This window comes from Anabrus simplex, chromosome 11 (genome assembly GCF_040414725.1).
Source record: "Anabrus simplex isolate iqAnaSimp1 chromosome 11, ASM4041472v1, whole genome shotgun sequence".
Classification (NCBI taxonomy): Eukaryota; Metazoa; Arthropoda; class Insecta; order Orthoptera; family Tettigoniidae; genus Anabrus; species Anabrus simplex.
Genome location: NC_090275.1, coordinates 8,524,120 through 8,542,582, shown reverse-complemented (window position 1 = coordinate 8,542,582; position 18,463 = coordinate 8,524,120). Strand labels below are relative to the sequence as shown.

The 18,463-nt window shown below is 40.5% G+C and overlaps 1 protein-coding gene across 1 annotated transcript in view; it reads left to right on the top strand.

The window, feature by feature from the left end:
- Positions 1–18,463, top strand: part of LOC136883488 (uncharacterized) — a 597,790-nt gene that overhangs the window by 336,161 nt on the left and 243,166 nt on the right. The gene's annotated exons all lie outside the window — the stretch shown is intronic.

The window sequence follows — 18,463 nt, the reverse complement described above, 5'->3', positions numbered from 1 at the left end:
TTCTTTGAGCTGAGGATCTTTAGCAGTAGTGGGTCGGCAGTTGGAGAGTTTGGTGCAAGAGGTCGTCACAACAAATTCGAACGAAACTGTGTCGCGGCGTGTTCTGACGTTGAATGCGATCCACGTGACGTGTATTGTCGAAGTGAGTATCTATTTCTTATTGCTTAACCGATATATTTAAATTATAGAAGTCGTGTGATTTTTACCGAAAGCCTGCAGATTACGAGGTGTCGTATGGTCAGCACGACAGATCCTCTCGGCCGTTATTCTTGGCTTTCTAGACCGGGGCCGCTGTCTCACCGTCAGATAGCTCCTCAATTGTAATCGCGTAGGCTGAGTGGACCTCGAACCAGCTTTCAGATGCAGGTAAAAATTCCTGACTTCGCCGGGAATCGAAACCGTGGCCTCCGGGTAAGAGGCAGGCACCTCTACACCGTGGGCCCGGCATATTTGAGAACACGCTGTGTAGCGAGTCTGCCTCTTACCCGGAGACTCCGGGATAGGGGTTCTTATGAGACCTGAGCTAGTTCGAGGTCCACCGAAAAGTTGAGGAGCTACTGTATCTCACTGGAAATAGCAGTCCCCGTTGAGAAATCCAAGAGTAAAACAGCCGAGAGGATCACGCGTCACCTCTTCGGGCTGCGGTGTCCGTTCTTTATGCCGAAAACATGAACTTTTTCTCCATACTGTACTGACGAAAAATGGACTCTACTTCTGGTTGATTTATAAGCTAAGGCAGTGGTTTCTTTGTTTTACTTAGAAGGGTTCCTAAATTCACTGGTATCGACCTGTGAACAGAGCGCATATATAATTTATATATATATATATTTATATATATATTTATATATAATTTTTATATGTGGTATCAGATTTCTTAAGCAGTAAAAACTTCGTTTAAATATTTAAAAAATATTAAGTATGCATTATAAAAAGTTCACTCACCAGTCGTTTGCATAATACATTACTGCTTCTAACCCTCAACGAGTAATTATTGGGCTAGGTAGGAGTGCAAGATCAAGGTTTTTGGCTTTTAACAATTTTATTCTTGTCGGAGCATTTTGCTATACGACATTAATGTTGTCAACTTCGGGATATAAGATACGTACCGCCTCAAATACTCTGTGTAAACCATGTACTGTAGAAGTTGCAAACATCATGTTTGGGAAGCTTAAAAAAAAGGTCTTCTGTTAGAATTGAATTAAAAAATTAGAATAAAGAAAAATGGTAGTATACATGTTATACCTGTTACAGAATTATTTAAAACATGTATTTACATAAAAATCCGTTCCCTACTTATAACGTACTTCACGATTTATATTTAAGAAATAAAGACACACTATTGTTAATTGGTATGCCTTTGCTGGCAGGACCTATTGTTTACAGTGCACTATGTCTTCTGGTATAGGCTAGAGTAATTTTGTTACTTACATAGATCTGTCTCTGTCTTATTCTTAGCTTTGACAATATGAAAGTGACTGAGGTATGAGCGATGCTAGTAATGCCAATCCTTATGCAGCCAGTCCCTGCTATGAATGGTGTGAAAATGTTGCTCATAGGGTAGGTTGGTCCATGCATTTCAGTGGGCTTGGCAGACTGATATGTAATAGCAACTTCTGGCTCGGTGAGGAAAGCAACGGGAAATTACCTCACTCCCCATTTCCCTAGTACGCCTCTTCAGTGGTACCTAGGCCATCTATGACAGCTGATGGCAGAGCTGTTGAGGATCCCACCAGCGGAATCGCTGACGGACCGACCATACATACATTGTTACTTGGTAGCGGCTAGCGCGACCGGTGAAGGGTATAAAGTCACTTTTCATGAAGATGGTGTTTCTGAAAACGTGTTCCACATTTAAAACTTTTTGTTATCTTGATAGAGGAAGAAATCTGAGTGTACCTCATGGATGTGATTTTGCTGAAATATGGGTATTTTTCCTTTCCCCTCCAGCCAGCCTTCAAAATCTTATAAAAATGCCTCATCTAGCTGGGAGTCGAACCCAGGGCTTTGGTATTCCAAGAGCTCTGATATTAAGCCGTTCCGTCTTTGAAATGTCATTTTAAATTTGTTTGCCCTCCCTGGGAAAGTACCTGGTTGAAAGCGTTGACCTACCATCGAACCTCCTCTCATTTTCTAATAATTACGTTCTTCCTAATGAGTTTTTAATGTTAGTTGATCCTCATCTACGATTGCAAATTTCCGTTTAACAGCCGAGTTAACATATGCAATTATTAAACAGTAATACATACCTCCTTAATGAACTTGTTACCAACAGAGTGGACGGACGCCATTGTATTCATTCGCCGGAATTCAAATCAAGAAGTAAATGTTGTTGTCTGTAGCAGCTGCAGTAATTGTAAACCTCCTGCTGATTGCTTCTTCCAGTTTGTTATTAACGTTTTGGATTGGTGTGTACTCCAACAAATGGCATATACTGGTGCTCTGCATTAAGTGAATTGGCCCTGAGCGGTTTCATGGTTGCCATGGCAACCAATAACTGAATTTTTACACACACACACAGTGTGTCGTGCTGTCCCCTTGGGGTCTGCAGAATACCGAAGGCCTCCTCTTGTCTTGTCCTTAAACAATGAGTCAAGAGCACGCGATCGTGAAACAGGATGCAAGGAAAAATATCTGATCATGGGTGAAGCGTACTTAGTACATTTTTTGTTGCTATTTGCTTTACGACGCATCGACACAGGAAGGTCTTGTGGCGACGATGGTACAGGAAAGGTCTAGGAACGGGTAGGAAGCGGCCGTGGCCTTAATTAGGGTACTGCCCCAGCATTTGCCTGGTGTAAAATTCGGAAACCACGGAAAACCATCTTCAGGGCTGCCGACAGTGGGATTCTAACCCACTATCTCCGGGATGCGAGCTCACAGCTGCGCGCTCCTAATCGCACGGCCAACTTGCCCGGTGTACTTAGTGAAAAACGATGAGTTTTAGAGAGAAAGGGCCATTGTATCTTGCAAGAAGAGTCTGACCTCGGTACGCCGTCAGAGCTGCCATCTTGAGGTACTAAACAACATTCCGGCGTGATACATCGTCAATACTGCGGGGGTGAAAAATCAATTTAATGAATATTTGAGAACATTTTGAAGGGAGAAATTGCGAAAAATGTCGTGACATATGGATAGTAAATGGCTTCAAAATGATTGAAACCGAACTCGTGAGGATAGAGCGGCTTGCTGAGCGTCAAAAGGCTTATCAGGAGAGTCAGGGCGGTCGAGCGTCGAGTTCCGTGCTACTGGAGTCACAGTGTCGTGGTACGTATCCTACAATATTTGCGCCCATGACATTTCTTTTTGACTAGCTATTGTTGACAGCACTTACAAGATAAAGGGGATATCGTGCAAATTAAATAACTTAACATGATGCGCTGCGGAGTCGGAAGAAGTGGTTATGCTCTGCATCAGTGGGGCTGTAAGTGCAAACGATCGTGCACTGCCCTCTGCGAGCTTATGCTGGTTCCATCGAGGACATACAGTACATCGTGCGACCCTGAGGGACTCCTTTGGTTGGACATTCGTTGTGAGAGATTGGAAGCCCTCCACATTAACCGTTTTAATGTGCACTTTGTGTGTATATATATGTTTAAGGTGTGTGTATATATATGTTTAAGGTGTGTGTGTGTGTGTGTGTGTGTGTGTGTGTGTGTGTGTGTGTGTGTGTGTGTGTGTCAAGAACTTGTACATTGTCCTTTTTCTACTGTTAACTGTAGCATCATACGCTAAATAAATAAATTAGTATAAGGCTGTGATTTATATGACTTAAAAACTTTGGAAATATGCATGTACTTGTCCTAAAATACCAAAATATCACATTAAAACTGGGAAATATGACGCGAAGGAAATTAAATACTGTCCAAAATTTGCCTAGAAGACAACAGGCAACTGGCGATATTCCTATTTTGACTACTTTTTGCTCCCTAAACATCATTTAATCGCAAAATATTTCTAAGGAAAGGAATTACAAAATATCAAACAAAAACACATGGTATTATCGGCACAAAACATGTGAATAACACATGGAGAACGATTTAAACTAATACAACATGACCAACAATAAGTGTTTATGCAATAAATATAACCTAAATGACAAAATTTACATACTATGCATTTATGTGACCAATCAAATCCTTCGTTATCTTGTTTACAAAAGCTAGAAAGTGTTTAATTTATCTAAAGTTCATAAATGGAGAACGGGATAACACAATGGTGAAAAGGATATCGCCGAGGTCGACAATTAAAATTCGAATGAGACGATAATGGAAAGGTTTGAAGCTGTTTTTCATATCAACATTGCACGGGCAGGAATGAGTGAATGCTGCTCTTCCAGTCAGAGATGAGCTGCAGCTGGGGGGGGGGGGGGTTATTAATTTATTGTATGTATGTTGGGTATTCAGCCCGAAGGCTGGTTTGATCCTCTACAGCTCCGCCAATAGCTGTCATAAATAGCCCAGGCGTTACTGAAGAGGCGTACTAGGGAAATGAGGAGTGAGGTAGTTTCACGTTGCTTTCCTCACCGAGCCAGCCGTTGCTATTACATATCAATCATTACTAATTAATATATGCTGTTAGTTGATTTTTACAATGATACAAAATAGGCTACTCAAGATATTCGTTCTAACAAAATGGTACAAAAATGTTTACAGTATAATTTATTCCATAACTCCTTGTTGAGCTGGACGTATTGTTAACGACTAGACAGGCTTAACTCTCTTATTCAGGCATTTTCATTTTTTATTCTTTGAAAAATTACAAAATACAATCACATTTTCTGCAAAAAGATGTAATGTCCTTTTTCCTTGAAATTGGTAATATGTTGTAGGCTTATGCTCGATAAAATTAATAGTAACATGCAAAGAGCACATATTTCTTCTAAAGAAAATAATGTTTACTCAAGCGATTACAGTCGCTTTATGTCGACGTTTGTGTTACACACGTAAAACAAGAACAGTTCAGGGGGCCACCAAACTCCGTCTGTTGGAACTGCTGTAGTAAGATAGCTCACATGAGATCTAAAGTGAAGTGTCGAGTCATTATTTTGCGTACTTTCTTAAATAGGGAAGTACCAAAGGGCGCTTTTAGTGCCGGGAGTGTGACACATATGGAAGATTCTTACATGGAATTTGTGCGCACGAGAGAGATAGACTAGTCAGAGTTGAACATATTCATTAGTCTGGCTGCACTAAATTTGTTTACAGTAACTGATATCACATTTGTTGGGAGTTGAACTCAGGATGTTAACGTTCCTAGCATTACAACATTCATATTGTACGGCCAGAAACAGTCGTAATGTTGTACGCTACAACGCGCCGCCCTGTTCCCATTTAATTTGTTCATGTGGCTGTGTTTTAAACACGTTACTGAATTACATCCGCGGGCGCTCTATGTCCCAATGCTAATATAATAGAAATCACACGGACACGGGACGAGTGATCACTTGAATGGCATCACTACTGTGTGCACCGCGATCACTATCTTCTTTACCCCGTCTTGAACTGAGATTCGTTAGTGGCTTGTCTACTTAAACAAAAGTACAGTTTTGTTTGTACTCTTCAAACTTTTGCCTCATATATTGGTTTCATTTTTTGTCGAATTACATGTAGAAAAGTCGTGAGTAGATTCGGTACTGAAGTTCCAAGTTAGCCGCATTGTCCACTAAGCTGCATAATTTGATTAGGATACTAACAGTATTAAGGGGTTCAAATCAGGATTTGTCAGATTTATTCATTACTGATAGCTGCATCATCAAAGTTGAGGAAAATGTGATTTCCAATCTTTCTTGTTCCATAATAATAGGAATAATAAGGGCGAAATTTACGGCTTTTATATTTTTCACAAACTTCGACATATTTTCAACAATAAAGACTCTGCCTAATAAAAGTTACGGAAACTACAATTTCTGATCATTCATTTTAACGATCCGGGCTAAGATAGCAGAGATAATCTCTAGATATGTCAGTCGTCATGGTTACGAGTTAACTGGCGGTGCAGAACTGCATGATCGCAATCCCGCAATGATCAAGAAGATAATGAAAATGCCCATTAACTTGAAGAAGATGAAAGAAATTGGAATCATGAAAGGCGTAGGAAATGAGACCCTTTTAACTTATAAATGTGATGGCCTGCAATGTTTAGCCCATGAGGTTTGTTGTGATACAGTTCGTATTTTATCAATAACAGTAAGTCCTCGTGAACAAAGAAAAAGACTGAAATCCAAGACACTGACGTGTTGTTGCCAACATCTACACGTATCTGTTTGTTTTTGACGCAAATCAACTTCCCAGGTTTGAAAGAAATCACGACCACATAACTTTGGTCTCTCCACGCGGAGACAAACATTTGGCGCGGCAGACAAAATTGTATATAGGTATACTGGGGACAGTGTTCAGTGCATGTTTTGACACTCGTTAAGTTTGTATGTTAGCTTTTCCCAATTCGTTGTACGACACTCTTTATTCGTCCTCTCGCTCTTAAACCCCTTTGACATCAGGGTGGGGGAGAAAAAAACAGAACAAAAAACAAGAGCGAACTTTATAGTCCGAGAGGTACAAAGTCCATTGGAAACAGAATGAGCATGTTGGGAACAAACATGCGTTGTGTACAGCATTTCAATTTAATAAACACAAGGCCACTTCACTGTTGTAATCGAAACACAGGGCTTGTTGGAGTCTTTTATTTCTGTCAATATGGTCCTTACTTACCCGTGATTAGTGAGTATTCAAACACGGCCTGCAGTAAAATAAATATACTCCACTCTCATTTGCAATTTACGTTGCGAAATGCTCATTAACCGCTAAATAAATGATGAAACAGAAGGAAGGTTTATTGTTCTCTTCAAACTATTACCGGGAATTGCGAAACGTGAACTATATTTGTATGTATCTGAAACAAAACCTCGTATAAACAAAGTTACGTCCTCAGTTCTAAATTTTCATAAAATTTCCCATGGTAATATATTTTATTTACACTCTCTCTCTCTCTCTCTCTCTCTATATATATATATATATATATATATATATATATATATATATATATATATATATATATATGCTTTTTTTAAACATAGTATAACTTTAGAAAGAAAAATCCTAGTAGGTACTGCAAATATTAGACATTTTAAGAGAGAAACTTTGAAGGAATCTCTCGGAGTTTCTAAAGTATGCTGTTCAGACAACTCAGCAGATCGTTTCTGAAAATCAGTCCTGTAAATATTTCAGTGAATTGTAGAATTTATAATGTAAGCCCCTGTTTAGCTCCAAACGTTTGTGCAATTTAATACACTTCTTACAGGTAGCCTGTAACTGTCCTTTTAAAAATAATTGACTTTATTTCGTGAATGGTAACGAATTAATGTTAAGCCTGCACAGTTTTGTTTAACTAGCATTTCTAGTTGTTAAAAAAATCATTTAAGTTAGCGAAAGGTATTAGAGCCCTGCTTGAGCGTGAGCAAGGGGTAACTTTGTTGACTGCTACACCGCTAGATGGAGCTAGTGTGCGAGGCTTTATCGCCCGACAGTGAACTAGGAGCGAGTGAGGCACACGCGTGATGATAGTTGCTTAGCAAACTAGCTGGACGACAAACTTAGCTAGTGTGCGAGGCTTTATCGCCCGACAGTGAACTAGGAGCGAGTGAGGCACACGCGTGATGATAGTTGCTTAGCAAACTAGCTGGACGACAAACTTGTAAGTCACGAATACAGTGTAAGGAAGTCACTAATCGAAATCTGTGAGAACAGTTATCTCCTGTAATCAATAAGTACACTAATTTGACCATTATCTTGCCAGAGATGCAATTGACGACGACGGTCCACGTAAGTTGTGAAAAAAAATACTGTACCTTTTATCCCAAAGTTGCAAAAATTTCACGAAGGATATTTTCTATTCCTGTATCTAGAGCAGCAAGTAAGACGAATTTTAGTGTTGCTGGATATCATTTGTCAGATAGAAGAAGCTGTGTTGATCCCGACAGAGTAAACGATATTTTTTTGATACACGATAGCCGTGAGCCGTTGGTTCGAACCCGAACTCCGCTGTCGGCTGTTCTGAGAATCCTATTTTCACTTCCAGGTAAATGCCGGGGCAGTTCCCATTTATAGGCCACAGCGGATTCCTTCCGCCTCTTTACTATCATTCATTTGATCTTCATTAGCCGCCAACTGAGGAGCACTCGAGGCCTCGGTAGTCTTTCATGTTCATGCCCTTCGTGTCTCTCGTCTTTCTTCGGCCGATACCTTCATTTTTCGAGGTGTCGAATCCGTTCCATTTGTCTCTCTGATCGGTGTTATATAGAGGATGGTTGCCTAGTTTTACTTCCTCTTAAAACAATAATCGCCACATTTAAAGGTTCCCACCGTCGACAGCCCTGAAGATTGTTTTCCGTGGTTTACCATTTTTACACCAGGACTTTGCCTTTACGTTTCCATTCTTGCGTCGCCGAAAACATTCGATGTGTTCGTGCGACGTTAAACCATAACCTTAGGTACAAATTTCGCGTAAGATATTATTTTATCATAAATCTTGTTTGCGGAAGTCGATAGCCCTAGTACTTACACTATTTTACAGTATTTTATCCTGTTAAAATGGGCTCTCAAAAGCTGTCTCTTTCTTGTTAGCGACATACAAAGTCTTCCTTGTAGCTCTTAGTGAATTGAAGTGTACTGACTTCGATTGTTTTAACTATTATGTTTCCAAAAAAAGTGAACCTAAAAATTGAAAGAATGCCACTTTCAGACAGACAGTGGTGCCTCAGTATTAAATATTGTCATTTAAAACATATTTTTGGCTGCACGAAACTAGACAGTTACATAGGGTAATTCAAAAGGTTCTCAGCGCATGGCTGTACTAAGTAGGCCTGCAAACTATCACGACTCTCACTTCATTCGTATCATACACCTTTCAGGAAAATAATCGTATACATCGTCCGCTATGCAGTCCCTGACATTTCCAGGCTTGTCCTAACGCAGGGTTTCATACTACACTGCACGTTCATCTTAAAAAGGTCGTGCATTTCGACAACTCTACAGGCTACATTTTGACCCAGTGGGTATATTTTTGAATTCAGAGAAGCTTACTCTGTTCAAAGAAGCAAAAAATAAAAATGTGAATATTTGGTGACTGTCCATACAAGAACTCCATTTTGTTAGATTTAATACGCTACCCAAAGGCTATGAGTTTTACCACTCAGATACTTGCAATTCGTTTATGAAACTGATCTCTTCATATCAGTCGAACTTGTCTCGCCTTTCTGAAAGTTGTATTACAATATTGTGGGCCTCACTTAGAGACTGCTGCATACGCGCCGCTGTTTGCATTAACCATACACAAAGGGATGTGGGGCATTACCGCGCGCAGGAGCATCAGTAAGCACAATTTTGTTTGTTGAGTTTGTTCCTGGTTATTCTTTCATTTGCGTGGTATGTACATGTCTGATGTGTTCGCTTTGGGTTGTGCATGTGCGGAGAGGAAAATAAAATAAAGTGTTTAATAAAAAGTAATAGAGAATGGTGATAAGTCTTTCTTTGTGTTACATATAAAATTGAAAACACACTCTCGGGTCTATATTCTACACAGTGTGTGGTTGCGCCATTTCTGCCATCTCTGCTTTACCATTCCCTTTTGCTTTGCTGTGCTCTGTTTAAAACAGGTCTCCTCTAAATTAACAGTCTTGTAAAAGTTGCTCTTCACCTGATTTGACCAGAATAATTTCCGTATCTACTACACCCTCAATCTTCACATCGTTCGTAGAAGTTTAGAAATTCTCGGCTGTAATTTCAGAATGTTGTCAACATTGACGTCATGATGGTCAGCCCCCTACTTGTTTTTAAAGTTGCTTTACGTTGCACCAACACTGATATAGTGACGATGGGGCAGGAAAGGGCTACGACTGGGAAGGAAGCGACCGTTACCTTAATTAAGGCCTGGCGTGAAAATGGGAAACCACGGAAAAACATCTTCAGGGCTGCCGACAGTGGGGTTCGTACCCATGGTCTCCCGAATACTGGATACCGGCCGCAATTAAGCGACTGCAGCTATCGAGCTGTTAAGACATAAATCAGCTGAATATTGCGTGTATAATAATATTCAAAAGTACTCTTAAGGATTCAGAGCTGGTTGCAATAGTATATGGAGTTTTCGTAAACTCGTTAAGAAGTACAGATTAAACAGTATTTGTGACAACGCCGATCATCTGGAAAGCTTGTTAAACAACGCCAGTATCACAGGTCTTGTCATCAGTTCAACAAAAACGAAGTTAATGTTTTTCAGCCGTTAACCGTACCGAGACGTATCATTGCAAACAAATGGGCAGTCTGTTGAAATAATACCTGTGAGTGTGTGGGATGCGTCATTTCAGCAGACTTGTATGTGAACGTGAAATTCGCTGCGGAATGGAAACAGCAAGGGCAAGGTTTAACCACATTAGATCACTAATTTACAATGATAACATCGGACTTAAGATGCATCAGAGTATGGCTATGAGTTACTTTCGGTCGGTACCCGGGCCTGATTCAAGCTTTCGAAATGCTCCGTATCTCATGGAGCCAAAACTTTTCAAATACTGATATAGTAGGAAGAGTAAGAACTGGAAATCTGAAACTGGAATATTTCGATATCATTATGCGAGGAAAGAGATGCCATATTCTATAGCTAATATTACAAGGGAAATTTGAGGGCTGTCGTAGAGCCCCGCGCAGTAGGAATGATGTCCACAGTGTCCAGTGCCTTTCTTACCTGGCGAAGATCGAAGACAGTTTGTGTACGTGTGGGGGACGAGACGCAGTACATTATTATTATTATTATTATTATTATTATTATTATTATTATTATTATTATTATTATTATTATTATTATTATGGAATGTAGAACTGTAATTATGTGCTTAGTGCACATTATAATGTTCTTTGTTTCTGACATCAATGGAAATAATTCAGACTACTATATTGGAGAACACGAGCTCCGGGAGGCAGGTCTACTCTGGAGTAACTCCAGTACATGATATCAAGTAGGCCTACTGTGTGCGATTGTCGTACTCCTAGAAGACAGAGCAATGCTTCATGAGGTGTTTGAAGGCAGCAGTCAATATACCAACAAAGTGTGGTTAAATCTTTAAATAATCATACGGTATAAAAATCCACAACAGTTCAATGTTTCCTTCTAGTAAAACGATTATCTTCTTAAATTGCTATTGGGTCTAGACTAGATCAACGTTCATTCGTTCCATGCACTCCTGCACTGAGTTAGGCCTCGAGTGGTACATAACACTTTCACAGCTGACACACTGACAGGTTGTTGAGCCAGCGGAAAGGTTCTAGAGTAAACAGTGCATACCTTTTAGGATTACTACGCCACGATGAATTCCTACAACAGATATGCTATTAGCATCTAGCAAGAGTTAACAACACGAACCTATAAAAATAATTGTACCACAGGGTTGTGGCCTACGCCTATCCCCCATTGAACGCTCTTACGGAAGACCAGAGGTAGCACCACCATAAATAACCGCTTACAACTGGTGACCAGCTACCATTTGCCATTTCAGAGGTTGCCTATGAAGTTCTGGGCACCTCACCCAGTGAAACTCTTGCTTTTTCTCTCCATGAAGTATGAGTTCAAGCAGTTCTTATTTGTGCGTACAAATTATTTTTTTTCTAATTGTATCTTTACGTCTACTGGCGATTTGTAAAACTGAGGATCCTTGTAGTCACACACAGTACCTGTGCTGATGTTCTAATAAAAATATGTATATTCGTAAGACTCACTCTCTCTCTCTCTCTCTCTCTCTCTCTCTCTGTGTGTGTGTGTGTGTGTGTGTGTGTGTGTGTGTGTGTGTAAAATATCCTTCACAATCAGGACCAGCTTCATAAACTGGGAAAGCATTGATGTGTTATACAGGATATTGGAGTACTTCAAACGGACAGCCACTATTCATTAATAAACAGGTAACCACACAAACGATATTTATTTTGTTAAGGGACCCCGGTACTCCGCTGTTAACGAGGCCATTCTAGCCTGAACTAATAGAATTTTGGTGGCTGGAATTGAATTGTTGTAGCGATCGATTTGAACCATTGTTGTTATCAAGGTCAACTCGCCGTCATCATGTTCTAGTAATTGAATTACTTAGTCCAAATTGGATTGTTCTTAGTAGTGCTCTGGTTACCAGGCGTGTGCTTGTGTCATTAAAAACTATTTGAAAGTGTTTTGTAATTCTAATTAGAGCACTAGTGCAATATAGCGAAGAAGAGTGGCAGCGGAAGAGACAGAGTAGTGATCGTTGCTTCCTGAACTATAGGGACTGAACATAGGAGCCATGTGCTATGAAAACACACGGAACATCAGAGATCGGAAATTGCATTTTGCACAACCTTCTTATCAGCAATTTTCCGACGCAGTTGGTATTAACGGAGAAACTTAACATTTCCTGTTTTGGCTCCCTTAATATTGCAGTGTACTAATAAGTATATAGCCTAGTGCACAATGCGATTACCCTAAAATTTGAATACAGAGTTTCGAGAAATTCTTTGCAGCAGTTTTCCAGCGAAGCGACAAACAAACAAACAAACAAACAAACAAACAAACAAACAAACAAACAAACAGCCTGCGTTCAACTTTCGTATACCTAATTCGAGATATGAATTAACAACGTATGAGGACAAAATATTGAAGTGTTCAGACAGAGATATTTAATTCTACTTTGTGAAGGATGGCGCGGGGCGAAGATAGGCTTGTGTGTCCGAGAACTCTGGATCGATAGCAACGACGAATTATGCAACACGAGAGGATAAATGAAATGGAACACGGCAAACTATGGTGTTAACATCGACGGGTGGGAGCGGTTTAATTAAAACTATCACCGACACATTACAATTGAACTACATCGTTCGTGTGAGATGCGGTATTAATTTGTAGGGCTCGGAATAATAATAAAAAACTCTGGACTAACAATTTAAAAGCCAGGGAGGTGTTCGCTTGGTAGCTTTTACTGGAGCCTGTCTGACATGAAACAGGTCCTATGAATTCGAGAAAGAGTTCGCGCGCGTTTACGTGCTTCGTTACTACATTCTATTTCCCATGAGACGTGAAAAAATTTAAAGATAATATGGAACCGTTACAAGAAAGTTCCACTTCTTAAATATAGAGAGGCTGGTTTTAGCGACACCTCGTCTGTAGCGTCAGGTATTCTCATATTCCTCACAAGCTTTTTAATAGAATTTGTTTTACGTCGCACTGACACAGATAGGTCTTATGGTGACGACAGGATAGGAAAGGCCTAGGAGTGGGAAGGAAACGGCCGTGGCGGGCTTCCTCGCAAGTGAAGTGCTTTTCACCCTTGGTTAATGTTACATGCCTTTAAACTTCCATTAGGTTTGGGATTTCCAATATGCAGGAATTTTATTAATTTAAGACAAAAATGCCACTGAAGATGACATCGATAGCAGTGATCATAATTTGCCGGATATTGTGAACCACCGCGAACTGTGGAACATTCACTGTGGCATATATCAGCAGTGAGGGAAAGCATCAGAGTTGTGAACATGTTCACGAAGACAGGCAAAGGTGCAGCGAATTGAGATGCAAATTATGAACATAGAACGTAATTTAGGAACTTACTCTGTATTGCTCCTGAATGAAGAAGCTTGCTGAATACTGTACGAGCAAAACTCCTTTATGGAACTTAGCACTGTGCTTTTAATTGTGTGAACTTCAGAGGTGCACTTTCATATCAAGTAAACATATGCAGTCTTCAATAACCCTAATTAAATGTTGCGCTATATCATTTTCCACCTCACTCGACTGTTAACATAAATCTCGCCTGCATCGACACAATTTATCAGGTCCATCAGATGTCGTTCTAACCAAGTTCTGCGCTACCTGTATCGTAGCACTTCCACCTGTCCCATCTCCCATCTGCGGGAGGGAGAAAATATCTCACACTCTTGTTCTATACTATGGGCTCGTCGACTGACAGTTCACACCATTGATCTGTATAAATTCTCAAAGATCTATTTTTGGGACATCGAGAGGGCATTTATCTAATTCTCGGGTAAGAATTGGCTTTTTATAATTTAATCAAAATCGGCTAATATATTACGGACTAAATGGCCTTTATGTCCGGGTCGAGAATCTTAGCCGCATGTGTTTCATTCCTAGAGGTCGAGGACCAGGTGATTATGTATTTGTCTTAATATACGCTTTGGATAATTTACCCCAAAACAACACAAAGTCCCTACAAGGTACGTCTGTTTTAGTTGGGGGCGAGTTCGTATTTAGAATAAGCTTGGAGTCGGTCATGCCGGTACGAACATTGCACCACCGTGTGGTGTGCATTCAGGTGCATTTTGTGAGGACTTATTCTATTATAATGCAGCTACTCGATATGAGATGTGCCAGCTAAGGCTGTTAGGCTTTCACATCAGACTCACTTAGTTGAATTATGAACTAAACATTATATCTTTTAAAAACTTGATGGCTTTATAATGGGCGATAATTTTTTCCACTTTAAATGTAGCGGCAGGACATGGACTGCCGTACGTAAGTTCAAGCGAGGAACGAAATTGAAAATGAGGGTGTCAGTTTAGACGAGAGCTCGTTTGATGAAGGGTTATGTAGGAGCGTAGTTCGTGACTGTGATGGGCAGAGAGAGTACTGAAAGGGTAGCAACAAAATAATTTTGGAACGACACGACCACAGAGTCACGTATCACAGCATTCTGCACACATTACATATATTACAGCCGGTTTACCCAGCACACTGAGCCTCGTACCGTGATTAAAATGGACTGTAAACCATGACCGAAAGTCAACTTCATCTATATTGACTGCACACCGCAACTAGCGCATTGCTTACAAAGTCACATTTTAGGCTCAGGAAATTGAAATAACTGACTCGATGTTCTCGAGTTTCAGAGAGCCATCTCCAGAAACTGAAAAAGCACTTGTTTTAAGATTCCCTAACACGTTGGGCATCAGTCTCATGTGTGCACCGGGTTGAATGGTCACACACTGAGCTCAGGTTGGCGGGTTCGACCTCAACCAGTGCGTTAAAATTTGCGGCACATCATTGCCTCCGAGAATCGTAACTAGTCAGTGTGACAAGTGGGGGTGGTGGTTGACTAGGTAACCATCCTCTTTTAACACTAGTCAAAAGAAATAATGAAGTGGTCCGACACTTCGGAAAATAATGAGGGGAAGGGTCACGTAGGGCGTGAAACCTTCGCCCTCACAAACTTAATACGTCGAGGTCAGAGCAGGCAGATGAAAGCCCATAGAGCCCGATCAGCAGGGATATGCACGCGGACATTACAATAATAGAGATTGCTGGGACATTCACAATGCTACCGGCCCATACGGGACGATTTTGAAATGCAATAGCATTCTGCCATAGATACAGCAGGATAATCTATTCTGGTCAATATTCTAGTGCTTACTAACTCATGACTTTAAGAATGTCAGTTATGCAGCTGAGTGACTTTATTTTTATGAATAAAAATCTATTCTAGTGTTACAAAATAAATTGCCGAGTTAATATACAATCTGCTGTAATGATCGTTTAATACCGAGGGGAGCGAGGAAAGGACTATATTGCGGTTAGAGGCTGTTGGAACAAATAACACGTGTGTTTGTAACGAGAACGACATGTATGGCATGAGGGTAGTCTGCCCTCAGGGTGCAATATAAGGTCGGTATTTATTTTTGCGACGTTTTATAACACGCCCAAGAATTTGCATATCGCCAACGTGTGTGTCTGTGACCCCTAGTTGATGGAGGAGAATACAATACATGTGAGAGTATTAACATGCATGGAAAAATATATATCCTGTGAGAACAAGGGAGCTTTATTATAGCCTTTCATACGAGAGCTAATATCGGACGCCATCATTCTCAGTTCCTAGCTAATTTCGCCGTCAGACTATATTGGATAATATTTCAGAACCATAAAGCTCCAACATTTTTTCTGCTTAATGCGAGTTAAACTTGATTTTGGTTCTGTATGCTTCTGGTAGAGAAGAAAAAATGGCCTACAGATTGTAAGCAGGGGGTTGTAGAAGTCAGCATTACAAGAAGTTCGTTTGTGAGTTGTGTGTTACCGTGAGCTCATTGGATTGCCATGAAGCGGTGTGTGTTACCGGTGCTAATCTATGGTGTCGACTTCAAATGTGCAAGAGGAGGTACTACGTCGTTGCGGGAAATCATGGGAAGGCCGTATCCCTCGGAAAACGCAGGAAAACAGTGTGTTAGGTACAACTGATCAAAGAAGAGTGGCATGGACATGGAACTTCTGATACCAGAAACAGAACAGCAGATCTCGCTTCATGATGGTCGCCAACCTTCTGTGAAGAGGAGAAGAAGACCGTGCAGTATTTCAAGCTGCATGACTTCGTTCATCCGCAGGTGGCTGCTGAATATTTTCTTGATAGTGTTTACAATTCGATTTACACGCAGATTTGTTTAGGGCAGCCAGGTCCCACAATCCTCTTGCAGAATCTTCTTCCATGACCTGCATCACGCACCGTTGTCACGTGTTTCCTCTCTACAAGCGGCATCATTCAGTTCGAAGTTGCGCCAAGGTAGGTTTTTAATTTTCTTTTTGCGTTTCACCGACACAGATATGTCTTCAGACGACGATGGAATAGGAAAGGCTTAGAGGAGGAAGCGATCTTAAGGGGTGCCGACTGGTGTTCGAACCCAGTGTTGACGGCTACGTGACCCAAACCACGCAGCCCCTCGCTCGGTGCGCCAACGTTTTATTTTCTCTGTACATGGCAGGACTGAATACATTTGTCTCTAAAGCCAAACGTCAAACTGAACACAGCGCCTTAAGTTATTAGCGAAGAATACTTATAGCGATTGACGTTAATGATATAACAGTACAACCAGCTATATTTGACATTTATCTTCCTAAATTTCTGGTGACACACGTTGACGTTGTTGTTGTTTTGACTTGTAGACTCTCAAAATATAAACGAAAGAAATGCCTGTATATGCAAAAGAAAGAAATATCATGCCAAGGTTACACTAACTCTTTAACGACGCTGCTTGTAATAAGCCAACCTGTGTAAATCCTACGGTTGTCCAGCTACGAATGGCGAAATGCCTGTGACCGAGGAAAAATGATCGAGATCAGAGTTGACTAAAAGTACGGTGCAGTTTGTGATGTTGATACCGGTGGTTCATGCTCCCACTTCGGTGAGTTAGCACACCATAATAATATCTAGAAGAGAATTGTCAGTGTCAGTCTAATGAACAGTGAAACAGCGACGTATTCTGCAGTTTTACCGACGTTCCGTGGGGATCGCACGCCAGGTAGTAGATGCTCTCATATGTCGTGACGGACATTACATTGGCCGCCCACAGGCAGCTAGGATGAACACTGGACTGCTTAATTATGGGCTGCAATGGAGACCAGCTCGTGACACACAGATCGTGTGCTACACGGTGTGCAGTAAGTTCGCTTTAAAACGTGAATCCTTCATGGTCTTTCCCTCCGTGTATCAGTAGTAGAGTGTCGGCGGGTTCAAGTAGTCTGAGTTTTGAAGGACGGAAAGAATTTCGCTTCGGCAATCCATGTCGTATGTTGTCGGCATATAAAAGTTACCTTCGGTGTCCACCTCATAAAATTAATTAAAACCAAACCAAAAGGAGCAGCCTGAATGAATTCAAATCGAACTGCACAAACACAGTAACTAAGACCATACGATATATAAAATCACCAATGCTTCGTCAGCAGTCTGAATTATCCCCAACAAGTATAGTCAGAATTTCGTGTGCTGTTGGCAGTTCTCCACTTCAGACTTACACCACTTTGTACATCACCGATTCAGCATCAACGGTCTGAATTCTCCCCGGGAAGTATTACCTATCCATTACACGAAAATAACTAATTTTTTATGAGTTTGTCTAATATATTTCGGTCGGCAGTTACACACTGCAGTCGATACAATAGAGCTTTTTAACGTGATTGAAATCTGTATAGATTAAGCAATATTCACAGGCAGTATGCACGTATAATATCCAATATTAATATACTAGAATTCTCTTTCAGCTCTCCGATGTCGTTCCATGCTAGCGAAAATAAAATAAAAAAAGATTAATAAAAAGTCGTTATGAAATACAGCGTGCATAGAAAGTACATACAACAAGTACTTTCTTTTATGTTTTTGAGTGTATAAAACATTTCAGTTGGTGGTTCATGGATTATAAAGAATTAAATATAGGAATTGTGTTGGTCAAATGAGGTGTTCCAGACAATAATCGAATTAGCTACGATGTGTTACATCAATTAATATCCTGTTACTTGAACATGAATGAATGCACGGGGATTGCATATTCAGATTGTGGAATACATAGCGGACTTTAATCATTAGACCCGGCTTCGATTATTATTCAAGAGATTAGTGAATGTAAATATAAATGAAAGAGCTATACAACTGATTGAGTGAACCGTGGTTCAGGCTCGACGA